This window comes from Tupaia chinensis, unplaced genomic scaffold (assembly GCF_000334495.1).
Source record: "Tupaia chinensis unplaced genomic scaffold, TupChi_1.0 Scaffold000610_1, whole genome shotgun sequence".
NCBI classification, from domain to species: domain Eukaryota; kingdom Metazoa; phylum Chordata; class Mammalia; order Scandentia; family Tupaiidae; genus Tupaia; species Tupaia belangeri.
The window spans coordinates 2,235,127-2,247,678 of NW_006160129.1; the positions used below are offsets into that span (position 1 = coordinate 2,235,127).

Consider the following 12,552-nt stretch of genomic DNA (forward strand, 5'->3'; position numbering starts at 1 on the left):
CCCTACATTTATTAGCTAATTCCACAATTGTCAATTTACTCTTTTTTAGCTCTTATCTTGGCTTTAATCTTGGTTTTAAGTTTTAACATTTCACTGTGTAATAAAATGAGTCCCACGTCAGCAGGGTTGTATCACAGAAACAATGTTTTCCCTTGTTCCTTCTGAACCTTCTGGGTTATGCAGAGACAGCAAAACAACACACGAAAGGATCTAGCAGCTAAAAAAAAAAGAAAAGAAAAAAGGGAAAAAAGAGCAGATGGGAGGCGGGTAGAAATGAAAAGATTCAAAGATTTTCTATCATTTGAGGCAAGTAAAGTTTTGTACATAGCCAAGGCACTGAACACAGGCTAATGTATCCTTAATGAGTATTAATTATTCAGGACCACAACTGAGAACCTAAACTTTAGGTTCCAAGTGTATTTAATATAAAAGCCTAGACATGTTGCAAAGGAGAAGGAAAACAAAATCAATCCATCAATCAAAATGCTCAGAAATAGCCCCCCTAAAAGTGTTTTGACTGGGAATTAAATCTGCAAAAATCTTTCAGAAAACACCTTCATGTCTTAAAGAAATTTTACCCATAATCCTTTTCACCACAGTGTGGTTCAAGTACCTCCTTCTCTTGACACTTTCTGAAAGTATTTTTCTTTCATGTTTTCCCAGTAATCCATTAATTCCTAAAATTTCAGCCATGTTTTAGAAAGGAATTCAAACATGAGCTCAGGTTACCAATAATACAGCTACTCCCTCTGGTGGTACAAAAGGAAACCGCTTGTTTACCCTGAAGCTCAAAGGAAGCCCTTTCTGAGTTTCACAGCCCAGGAGCAGGTACTTCATTTCACAGACAACCAAACAGCTGGAGGTCACGCAATGTACTTCCTCCAGGTACCCCAACCCAAGAACTGGCTGCAGCTCACGTGTGCCATCTTCCAAGGCCACACAATTCCCACCACATTTGTGACCTTTAGTATCTGTTCTGCCTGTCCTTGTTACTAAATTCCCAAAGAATTCATTTGAGGCAGATACCAATGACCACCTATTACCAAAATATCTATCAAAAGCAAAAGATAGAGCCCAACCTTAACTTCAACTGTTTTGATATAGTTTTAAAGCAACTGAGGAAGGACTATTTTCAGTTTATTAATTATAACATAGACACAGTGAATAATGGCCAAACTTTTTCATAAGAAAAGAAGATCTTTTCCATACTATATTTCTTTTTTTTTTTTTAATTTTAATATTGCCAGAGGGAGTGTGCACTCTCTGTGGGGGAGTAAGTGAGAAAGCATTCTCCATGGCGACTGGTCAGTCTGCAATCCCCTCTTTGCCACTTCTCCCACCTGTTAGAATTTCAGGCATGGCATTCATAGCCAGGATGTGTTTTTTTCTTTCTCCCTCCCCCCTTTTTAAAAAGCTTTATCTTATCCCATCTTATTCATTTTTTTTTTTTTTAATTTGACCAGAAACAGACAGAAAAAGGGAAAGCAAGAAAGCAAGCCACCAGTCACCTCAACTACCCTGCCACCTGCTGGTCCCACAGCCAGCATGATTTTTCAAGCTGCTGGGTCCAGGACTCAAACCATGCAGTTGGTAATGTGGAGTCCACAACACAGCCACATTAACCACAACACCACTGGATGGCCTTCTGAATAGGACTTTATTTTGTGTATCACAGACTTGTTTCCAAAGGTGTTTCTTTGAAGGACAAGGCAGAAACAATTAGAATTTCAAATATAACCTGATCATTTCCAAGCACCTTTACACACACACAGGAAACTGTTTATACTGGAGCTCAAATCTAAGGAAGCCCTTTCTGAGTTTCACAGCCCAGGAGCAGGTACTTCATTTCACAGACAAGCAAACAGCCGGAGGTCACGCAATGTACTTCCTTCAGGTACCCCAACCCAAGAACTGGCTGCAGCTCACATGTGTCAGATACATAATTTATATATTTTTAAATAAATAAATATACATTTATATATTTATATATTATATAAATATTCACATATAAATATTTACAACGATTAAAAGTACCTCCTTCACATGGGTACTTTAGAAGTAAAATGAGGGAACCAGCAGTTAGCGTAATGGCTATGTTGCTGGACTCCCACGTAGTCGACCGCAGTTCGCGTTCCGGACCCGGTGGCTTAAAACTCACGCCAGGCGCATGCGCATGCGTGCCCAACATCCCAAGAGGAGAATAGAGAAGGGATTGCGGTATGACCATCCCCCCTGGGGGTCGATTTCTCGCTTTCTGTCTCTATGTGTCTCTCTTTGTCTGGCGAGTGCACATGCCCTATAGCGAAAAAAATCTCTCCAAAACAAAAAAAAAGAAATCTCTCCAAAGAAGTAAAATGAGCTGGGGCCAGCAAGTAGCGTAGTGTTAAAGGCACTGGACTCCCACTGGCCAACTGCAGTTGGAGTCCCAGACCTAGCATCTTAAAAAATCATGCCAAAAGCACATGTGCGCATGCCCAAAATCCTGGGGAGAGGCCTCTCTGGTGAGTGTGTGCACAGGCCCTATGGCAAAAACCTAAAAAAAAAAAAAAAAGAAGTTAAATGAGCTAATACACTGTAGTCTTTTCTAAAATGTATCCTTTAATTTTCTTTGCACCTAATAAACACAAAGAATGTACTTTATAAATGGTAAAAGCATGGAAGCAAGAGATCAAGCAGGAAAAATATACATCAAAAGTACGAAATTATTTCTTATTTTTGGCTAGAGGGTACGTGTACTCACCAGAGACAGAGAGATAGAAATAGAGAGGGAAAAGCATCCCCCAGAGGGAATAGTCATGCTGCAGTTTCTTCTCTTCCATCTCTCCCTTCTGTCAACATTTTGTACACAAGCACACATGACAGGGCTGTCTGTCTCAGTGCTGAGCCACTGAGTCCAAGACTTGAACTGCGTGGGTGGCCGTGTGGGGTCTGGCTGCATTAACCACCAGGTCGACGTATTCCTGTGGAAGAATCTTTCCACTCTGCCAATGCCCGGACGTGCCCACCAGAGCTGTTACCTGCCCATGCTGCTGCCCACCCACAGACTGCCGGGCCACAAGGTTGTCACTTTCTTCCCAGATAGTTCCCTGTCTCCTCCTCAGAGCCGGCTGAGAGGTTTCAAAGAACACAGCTTTGAAGTTCAGCTTGCTGAACTCCCCTGTTAAGCTTCCAAAGTGAATCAGGAAGCAAAACAGAACTCTGAGCATCTTGAATTCCCACCTTAATGAATGATGCCACCACTGGCGGAAATGGCCACGGCAAAAGCTACAAACTAACCTGGGGCCAGCAGGTGGCGTGGAAGTAGTTAAGGCACTGGACATGGCCCACAATGGTTGGCGCTCCAGACCTGCAGCTCGGGAATCAGGCTGGGCATGTGTGCATGTATGCCTAAACTTCGAGGAGGAGGATGGAGGAGAAAGGACTGTGACGTGGCCATTACCCCTGGGGAGCGATTTCTCACTTTCCCTCTGTCTCTCTTTGGCAAGCACATGTACTCTATGACAAAGACCTGAAACTCATTTTCCTCCTATGATCTCTATATTCCACATATCAAAAAGTTGTGTCACTCATATCACCGAGCTTCTTGACTTCTTCTTGCTTCTTTTATCCCAATCCAACAACTTTACGGCTTGAAAGTCCTCACCGACTTCCCCCACCACCAGGCACACTTCCATCACCCGTCTCAGGAAACCAACTGATCTGATTTATGATTTTACCTGTTATTTATATATGTGTGTGTGTGTGTATGTGTATGTATGTATGTATATGTATATAATGGTATCCTGCAATACAGTCCTTTGCATTTGGCTTCTTTCAGTTTCCATGTTTTTGAGGTTTTTATGTTGCAATATCTATCAGTAGCATGAATCGAAACTTCAGTCTTTTTCACAGCTGATGTGGATATACCACTGCTGTGGTTTGGAAATGGTTTGTCCCCCAAAGGTTCATGTCTGGGAATGGAAATGTGGGGGTCATATGTTAAGTGTATGTTGAGCTTTTTAAGAAACTACCAAGCTTCCATCGTGGCTGTACGATTTTACATTCCCACAGCAAGGTGTGTGGATTCTGGCTTTTCCACATTACTGCCAACACTTGGATTGTCAGTCTTTCTACTTTTAGCCATAATAGTGGTTGTGAGGCAGTATCTTACAGTATCTTTAATTTAGGTTTCTATAATGATTAATGTTGAAATTCACCTGATTAATTTAGTGGTCAGTAAGTAATTTGGGCAGAAGCTGTCCCCAAGCCCCTTGCCTCTATAAGGCTTCCACCCTTTTGGAGCAGCAAGGGGTTTCAAGAGCACAAAGTTGCACTCAGTTCTCATGCTCTCTCATCTACCCCTTTTTGCTGGGTCCTCTTGAGCATCCTCTGGATACACAAAATTTAGCCACTGGCCATAGATGGGTGGAGACTTATCCCAGACGTCCACGACTCTCATTGGCAGGATCTCCCTGTTGAGTTTTTGTTAGCGCTCCCAAACTAGCAAACTACAAACTCAAGTAGCAAAGCTATAGGTTTTCCCTAAGACTGATCATGCCATTTTCAGCTAGCAAAGCTGTGAGTTCTTATCCCAAGCCTCCCCCCACTCCAAAGCGCATTCATCACCTCTCCTAAAGCTGTTTTGCCAACCGAGATAGGGGATGGGTATCAGAAGCAGTCCCCCTACAGAAAGGCCACAATCCTCCACTTTTTTTACTTAAAGCTCCCGTATATCAATAATGCTTGTCAATTTACTGTATACTTACCCCTTCTCTTTGGTCAAATTCCAGTGCCCAGAAATGATCATTTTTTTACAATCTTGTCCAGTCCTACACTTAACTAAGAAAGAGAATCCCTTGTGCTCTTCACACCATCAGTAATGGATGTGACTTTGGCTACTAGTTTTTAATGCCTCACAGTTTCCCGTAGCATAAAGTATTACTGTAATTCCACTAGGAACATCCAATATAGAAGTGCCCTCCAAGTCTGACAGAAAATCTGTCAGCATAGCGTGAATATTTTCCACGAAGAGAGCAGCTCCTCCATGCAGTGCCAGCAAGCTAACATCACAGTGAAGTACCAGGAGAGCAGCTGTTCAGCAATCTTGAACTCCAAGGGAATAAAACTGAATGACTGCTTGGAAGTTGGCCCCCGTTCCTGACCATACAACTCGATGATGGCCCAAATACGACCGATTCTGTGGCATCGTTAACAAAGCTTGACACGGCAAAAAGCAAACTCAGACGGTTCTATGAATATCATTATGCATTCATAATGATTTTGTTACATTCGACTTTCTCTAGTATTCCAAATACTATCACGATATCTTAGCCTAATTTCCTTGTATTTATTTATTTATTTTTATTCATGGTCATTTTATTTTAATTTTATTTCATTTTTTAAAGTTGACCAGAGAGAGAGAAGGAAAGTGAGAAAGCAAGCTGCCAGGTTCAGGACTCGAACCACAGTCAGTCATGTGGGAGTCCAGCCGCCTTAACCACCACACCACCTGCCGGCCCCCTAACTTCCTTCAAATACCATTATAGAATGTTCTATAGCTGAATGAGCTCTTTCATCTACTATCTCATTTGATCCTTATAAAAACCTCATGCATATAGAGCAAAGACTGCCCTCACTCCATACCTGCTAGAGCTGACCTACAGAGGGGAGTAAATCAGATCTAAAAGCCACATATTCTAGCAATATTTCACTCGCTGTGACCCGAGGAATGTCTTTGCCTCACTTTCTCCAAATATTTCAGTAACTTCCAGAAATGTAAAGAAAATAAACTAGCCCCTAAATGCCAGCTTTTTCAGTACTTGTAGTTAAGAGTACTGGTTTTAACATTTATTTCCTTAAATTTTTTTAAATTGCTGGATCTAATGTGAATGCTGACACTGAACAAGAAAAAAAATGAAGCCAAATTTCATAACAATTGTAAAAGCAACCTTTAACATAATCAACACCAGCTTCTAAAATCTCATTCATGGACTCTCTCCCCAAAACACAATTCTATAAAAATCCTCCTAGGAAACTCCACTCTTCCCCATATATACACATATAAGGTGGTGGCTTTTATTTATTTAGTTAGTTAGTTAGTTAGTTAGTTAGTTTTTGCTATAGGGCACATGTGCTCACCAGAAAGACAGACAGACAGACAGAAAGCAAGAAATCACTCCCCAGGGGGATGGCCACACCGCAATCCCTTCTCCTCCGTCCTCTCGGGATCCTGGGCACACACACACATGCGCCTAGCATGAGTTTAAGCCACCAGGTCTGGGACTCGAACCACAGTTGACTACATGGGAGTCCAGAGGCATAGCCATTATGCCAACTGCTAGTCCCAAGAAGTGGCTTTTTTTTGGGGGGGGGTTTATGTGGGGGTGGCAAAGAGACTTTGGAAGCAAGTATACTTTTTTTTTTTGGAGAGATTTTTGCTACAGGGTGCATGCGCTTGCCAGAGAGACAGAGAGACAGAAAGCAACAAATCACCCCCGGGGGGATGGTCACACTGCAATCCCTTCTCCTCCATTCTCCTCTTGGGATCTTAGGCGGGCACGCACACACATACGCCCGGTGTGAGTTTAAGCCACCAGGTCTGGGACTCGAACCCCGGTCGACTACATGGGAGTCCAGTGACATAGCCATTATGCCAATTGCTGGTCCTAGGTGGTGGCTTTTAAATGTCATAGATCTAGTGGGTCATTTCAGGAAAACAGAACAGAAGAAAATGAAACTTGAAATCTTTCTAATGCATGCACTGGGAAAAACACGTAATTTCTCTCATCTTAAAAACAAAACCCAAAATTCCCTTGACCCTTGACTCCACAGGTCCTCAAAAGAGGGTTTATACTCACTTCTTAATTCATGTCTGGTAATTCCCCTAAATCCATTCCACTCTGGCTTTTGTCTCCACCATTTCACTGAAACTGCTCATCAAGGTCACCATATCCTCATTGCAATAATATCTTCATGCTAAATCCAGATCCGTTTTCAGCTTAAATCTTGCCTAGCCCATCAGCAGCATCTGCAGAGGCTGGCTCCGACTGCTTCCCTGCAACGCTTTCTTCCTCCAGTGTCCGCTCCTCAATCTCCTCTCCCAGTCTCAGGTCCCAGACACTCCTCTCCTCCCATGGTCATCTTAACCCTTCTCATGACTTTGAGTAACAGTGAAATACTAATGACTTCCAACTTGCCTCTTCCACCCTGACCTCACACAGCACTCCAGACTCTGCCTACCGCACCTTTGTGCTTGGACATCTAAAGATGCATCTCAAACCTGACATATCCCAACTGGGCTCCTGGTGCTGCCCGGTGGGTTCCTCTACAACCCCCTACCTCAGCAGAAGGTAACTCCAGTCTTATGTTGCTCAGGTTGAGAACTTTGGAGGCAGGCCTGAGACCTCTTGCTCACTCACCCCATATCCAATTTCATGGCATAGAACATTCTAGAATCCCCTTTCTCATGGTTCCCCCCTTGTTTATGGTCTCAGGTGCATCACCTCTCACCTGGACCACTGCAGTTGGGGGAGGGTTTCTTCTTGGTCTCCATCCTTGCAAATGGCCCTGCCCCCACTCCCAGAGGATTGAAATCACTGGAGCTTTCAATAGAAAGATCACGGGGCTTCCCTCCTTCAGACCCACCAAGTTCTTTTCATCTCATTCAAAGCCAAAACTCTCACAACAACCACCGCTCACATGATGTGACCACCCACTTCCTCTCAGCTCCTTCTCTCCCCTTCACCCACTCCACTGCGATCACCAGCCTCGTTCTACTGTTCAAACAGGTCAGGCAAGCTTCAGCCTCATGATCTCTGTGTTTGCTCTTCCGGAGGCCTAGAATGCTTTTCCCCTTTCTGCAGTTCTCCTCCCCTCACCTTGTTCAGGTCTTGGCAAAAACAGCACCTTTTCAGTGAGACTTTCCCTGAACACTATTTATCACTGAAGTGCCCCTCCACCCCAGTCTGCCTTCCATTTCCCCAAACCACTTACTACCTTCTCATGTACTGTACCTTTTACTTATTTATTGGGTCTTCGTCTGTGTCTCCCTGTTAACTCCATGTCTGTTCATTTCGTTCACTATTATATCATCAGTGCTCGCCTACTGTCTGACACATGGTAGGTACTCAATGAATATTTGATGAATCAAAGAATCATAGTCTTAAAACAGATTTATATAGACTGATCCATATGCAGACCAGAAAATTCAAGGTCTACAGGATACTAAATAATGGATGACTAAGAATGTTGATTGTATATGTTGCTACAGGTCAGTCCGACATGTCCCAAAGAAATCTAAGGCAAGTCCAAGCAATCTACAATTCTCTTGAGGAGAGAAAGGAGAGAGAGATACTGGTTAACACCAACAATATTACAAATAGTTCAGAGGCAATGTGTTACAAACCATAGTAGGGTGACTATGTCAATCGTTGACAACAATTCCCTGTGGGTTGCAGAGTGACTAAAGAGGATTCTGTATGTTCCTAACACCAAGTAATGACAAACAGTTGAGATGATGGGTAAGCACCCTGATTTAATCCTGTCACATTGTAATAATGTACTAAGAAATCACACTGTACCCCACAAATATGTACAACTATTTTATGTTAATAAAAGATAAAATACAAAAATTTTAGCTGTCACATAAAAAAGTAAAAAGTAACAGGTGAGAGGTGTGGCAGGTGGCATGATGGTTAAAACACTGGACTCCCTCATGGTCAAGCGCAGTTCAAATCCCAAACCTGGCAATTTGCTTTCTCACTTTCCCTCTCTCTCAAAATAAAAAATAATAATGATGAATAAAGTTAAATAAAATCATTTATTTTTAAAAAATGACAGGTGAAATTGATTTTTAAATATGTTTGAACTCAATATATACAAAAATATTATCACTTCAACATGTAATTTACATAAACATTACTAAAACTTTGTAGGGTTTTTTTCATACTGTCTTTGAAATACAGTGTGTATTTCATGCAGAGCACAGTCAATTAGTACTACCCATATTTCAAATGCTCTGCAGCTACCTGTGGGGCCAGAAGGTGGTGCAAAGGGACAGTATGACTTCTGGGAAGCAGTCCCACTTGAGAATTCCCAGTCTGTGTCTGGAGACCTCCCTCAGTACACAGGGCATGTGCTTGCCCGTGATCCGGAGTTGACCGAGGCTGGGGGTAAGACTGCAGTGCTGAGACCCTGTTGGGGTTGCTCTTTGTCTTTTTCTCGCTCACTTATGGAAGAAATAATAAACAACAACAACAAAAATAGCTACATGTGACCAGAGCCTACCATACTGGACAGCACAGATTTGGACCAAAGTTGAATACCTCTACTATAGTGGATATTACCTCACAGCTTTATTCTTTTTAAGTTTATGTATTTATTTCTTGAGAAAGAGAGACGACACCACGACAGGGTCCTCATGCCAAAATTCACACTCATCTCAGTGAGCCCAAATCCCTGGCATGTGGGTGTGCGCCCGGCATGTTCAGGGAGGGCCCAGGATGCAAACCCAGGCTCTTCCCCATTTGGGTCCAGTTGTGTCACATCACCGCACCACCACCTGGCCCCTAATTCATTGTATTTAACTTAAGGTTCCAAAACAAGGTCCTGGTACAAGCTCATAGTTTATTAGTTTTATCGAAGCATTTCAAAGGATATGTATCAAAAGGAATAATAGCTTTCATTCTGAGAAACTGTTTATATCAAGAGAACTGAGGCAATACTTTAAACTTCATTCAGGTGTTTTGATTAGATGAATGAATGTCTTTCTTCCCTAGTCTCTTCAATTAAGAAACAAAGTTAAATTCTGAGAGATTCTGTGATCTTGCATAGATTAGCATTAAAAAATCATTATTTTCAAAAAAAAAAAAAAGAATTACTAAAATTCTATTTCCATTAAGCTAGTGTTTCTTTCAAGGTAACCAAAATGCATCCTGAATTAAAAGACAATTTTTAGGGGTCAGCAGGTGACATGGTGGCTGGGGTGCAGGATTCCCATATGGCCAACCACGGTTCTAGTCCTGAATCTGGTGGCTTGAAAATCACACAGGGCATGTGGCTGTGCACTGCTGAAATCCTGAGAGGAGAATGGAGGAGACGGGATTGCAGCATTGCCATCTCCCCTGGGGGATGAGTTCTCACTCCCCTCCCTCTCTCTATCTCTGGCAAGTGCATGCATCCTATAGCAAAAACCTAAAAATAAATAAATAATAAAGTAAAATAAAAGACAATTTTTATATAGATATATTGGGTCATCGGAAAAGTCATATTTTTCTGTTTTTGTATATAAAAATATATTATGACTTTTCTGAAGTCCCAATAGTTGCCTTTAAAATGTGTATCATGGTTGCCTTACAAATATTTTTGCATTTCTAAAAGTGAAATAAAGCACCAAGGAGAATGCTATTAAATTTTTAATATATACATTGAAATCCTCACTATATTTCTTGAAAGCTAATATGGAAAATGTTTTCATTAACTCTTTATCATCAGGGGATTACTTTCTTCCAGCATTCCATTATTTACAAATATTCACTTAGTAGAATTATTGTAATAATTGCCACCATTATGCAACAAAATTTAAAGACCTAATTAAAGTGCATAATATTTTAAAACTTTAAAGTTACAACAATTTCCTTTTTTTTTTTTTTAAAGCAATAAAACAGAACACACAGCAGCATCTACTTACTCAGCTGACACAGGGTATTATCAATCATCTCTGGTAAACGGACAGGTCTGAGCTCGGATCAGCAATGCAGAGAAACTCCAGATGGTAAAATACTCGCACTCCCCAGAACCCTGGAAAACATTAATAAAATGCCTGCGTGAGAAAGAAAACTGGAGTTACAACAGAGACAGAACTCTCCCCAGTGGACTGTCTAGATAGGGAATAACCTGTTTCCTCTTTTTTTTTTTTTTTTTTTTTTATTGAAGTGAGAGTTCAGACCAAGTTAATTCATGGCCCCGAAGTGACGGGTGACCTGATAGAGCAATACTTGGTATTACAACTGCCTTTCTGTTTTTAGAAATCTCTCTAGGGAGACGCCTAAACGGGGGCAATAAAATATGCATCCTGATCTTAACAGTCTGACCCTTCAACCAGTGGAGGGCTGATATTCTTTTTTTTTTTTTTAAGAATTACTTTATTTAAGTTTATTTATTTATTTTAATTTGACCAGAGAGGGACAGAGAGAAAGATGGAAAGTGAGAGAGCAAGCTGCCAGGTCTAGGCAGCTATGTGAGAGCCCAGGGCCTTTAACTACCACGCCACCAGCCAGCCCCAAGAGCTGATATTCTAATCATATAATTAATCATCCAAACTAAGACACTTATGAAAGTAAAAGGAGAGCTTTAAAAATATTTATTTATTGAGCAATAAACTGATTTTATTACATTGGTTTTATTTTAAATAATGGCAGGGGACCAGCAGATGGCATACTGGTTATGTCGCTGGACTCCCACAGTCAACCTCAGTTTGAGTCCTGGATCCAGAGGCTTAAAACTCACGCCAGGTGCATATGTGTATGTGTGTGTGCCCAAGGTCCCAAGAGGGAAATGCAGGAGAAGGGATTGCATGTGACCATCCCCTCTGGGGGATGATTTCTTGCTTTCTCTCTGTCTCTGATGAGTGTATGTGCCCTATAGTGAAAATCTCTATATATAGGTAGTAGTAATAATAATAATAATAATAATGTGAAGGGACCAGCAAGTGGCATGGTAGTTAAGGCACTGGATTCTCAAATAGGCCAACCATGGTTTGAGTCCCTGGGCTGGCAGCTTGCTTTATTGCTTTCTCTCTATCTCTGTCTCTCTCTCTGTCTAGCTCTGGTGAGCACACATAGCCCATAACAAATTTAAAAATAAGAATTGAATAATTATTTTTAAAAATAAAAATGTACATTCATTACATTAAGGTGAGACTTTATAAAGGGTGTTTTATATTATATAAATAAACTATCAAAGGCAAATTTATCTTGAAACATATTCATGTATAATTGGCTTTCTTTATAGATGCTGTCTCTAATACCGCCTAATTGGTATTCTTTCTAGATAAAATATTAATAAAGTCTCATTTTAAATTTTTCCAAAGTTTTTCACAGTTTTTCCCAAGTTTTAAAAATATTTTTAAGTTATTCATTTTATTTTATTTATTATTATTATTATTCAATGTGACCAGAAAGATAGAGAAAGAGTGAAAGAAAACTGTCAGGTCTGGGACTCAAACCATGGTCAACCATGTGGGAGTCCAGTGCCTTAAAGACTATGCTATCTGCCCATCCCACCCAGTTTTATCTTATGTTAATTAAATGCTTTGAAATCCTGACACCTTGAGCTGACTCTTTTCTACTGGTATTATTTTTAACAAGAATGTGTTCTCAAGGGTGTTGCGAATCTAGTGAGCACAAAGCAAAGCCTGCAAAATAGAGGATATTCTCAATTCTGTATGTTATACCCAAACTGTAAATATTTCAGCCTAAGTATCTTCACAAACACTATCTTCTTGCCTCAGGTGAGTTTTCCCCACTCTTGCCCCCTCTAATTCACTCAGCAAGCCACGCTGCAACACTACTAGCT

At 41.1% G+C, this 12,552-nt stretch overlaps 1 long non-coding RNA gene across 3 annotated transcripts in view; it reads right to left on the bottom strand.

Moving 5' to 3' along the window:
* Positions 1 to 12,552, bottom strand: part of LOC114009732 (uncharacterized) — a 234,030-nt gene that overhangs the window by 157,460 nt on the left and 64,018 nt on the right. For all 3 annotated transcript variants that reach the window (XR_003551118.1, XR_003551117.1, XR_003551119.1), the window contains exon 2: positions 10,667 to 10,776. This is a non-coding gene — a long non-coding RNA (uncharacterized LOC114009732). The remainder of the gene's footprint in view (positions 1 to 10,666; positions 10,777 to 12,552) is intronic.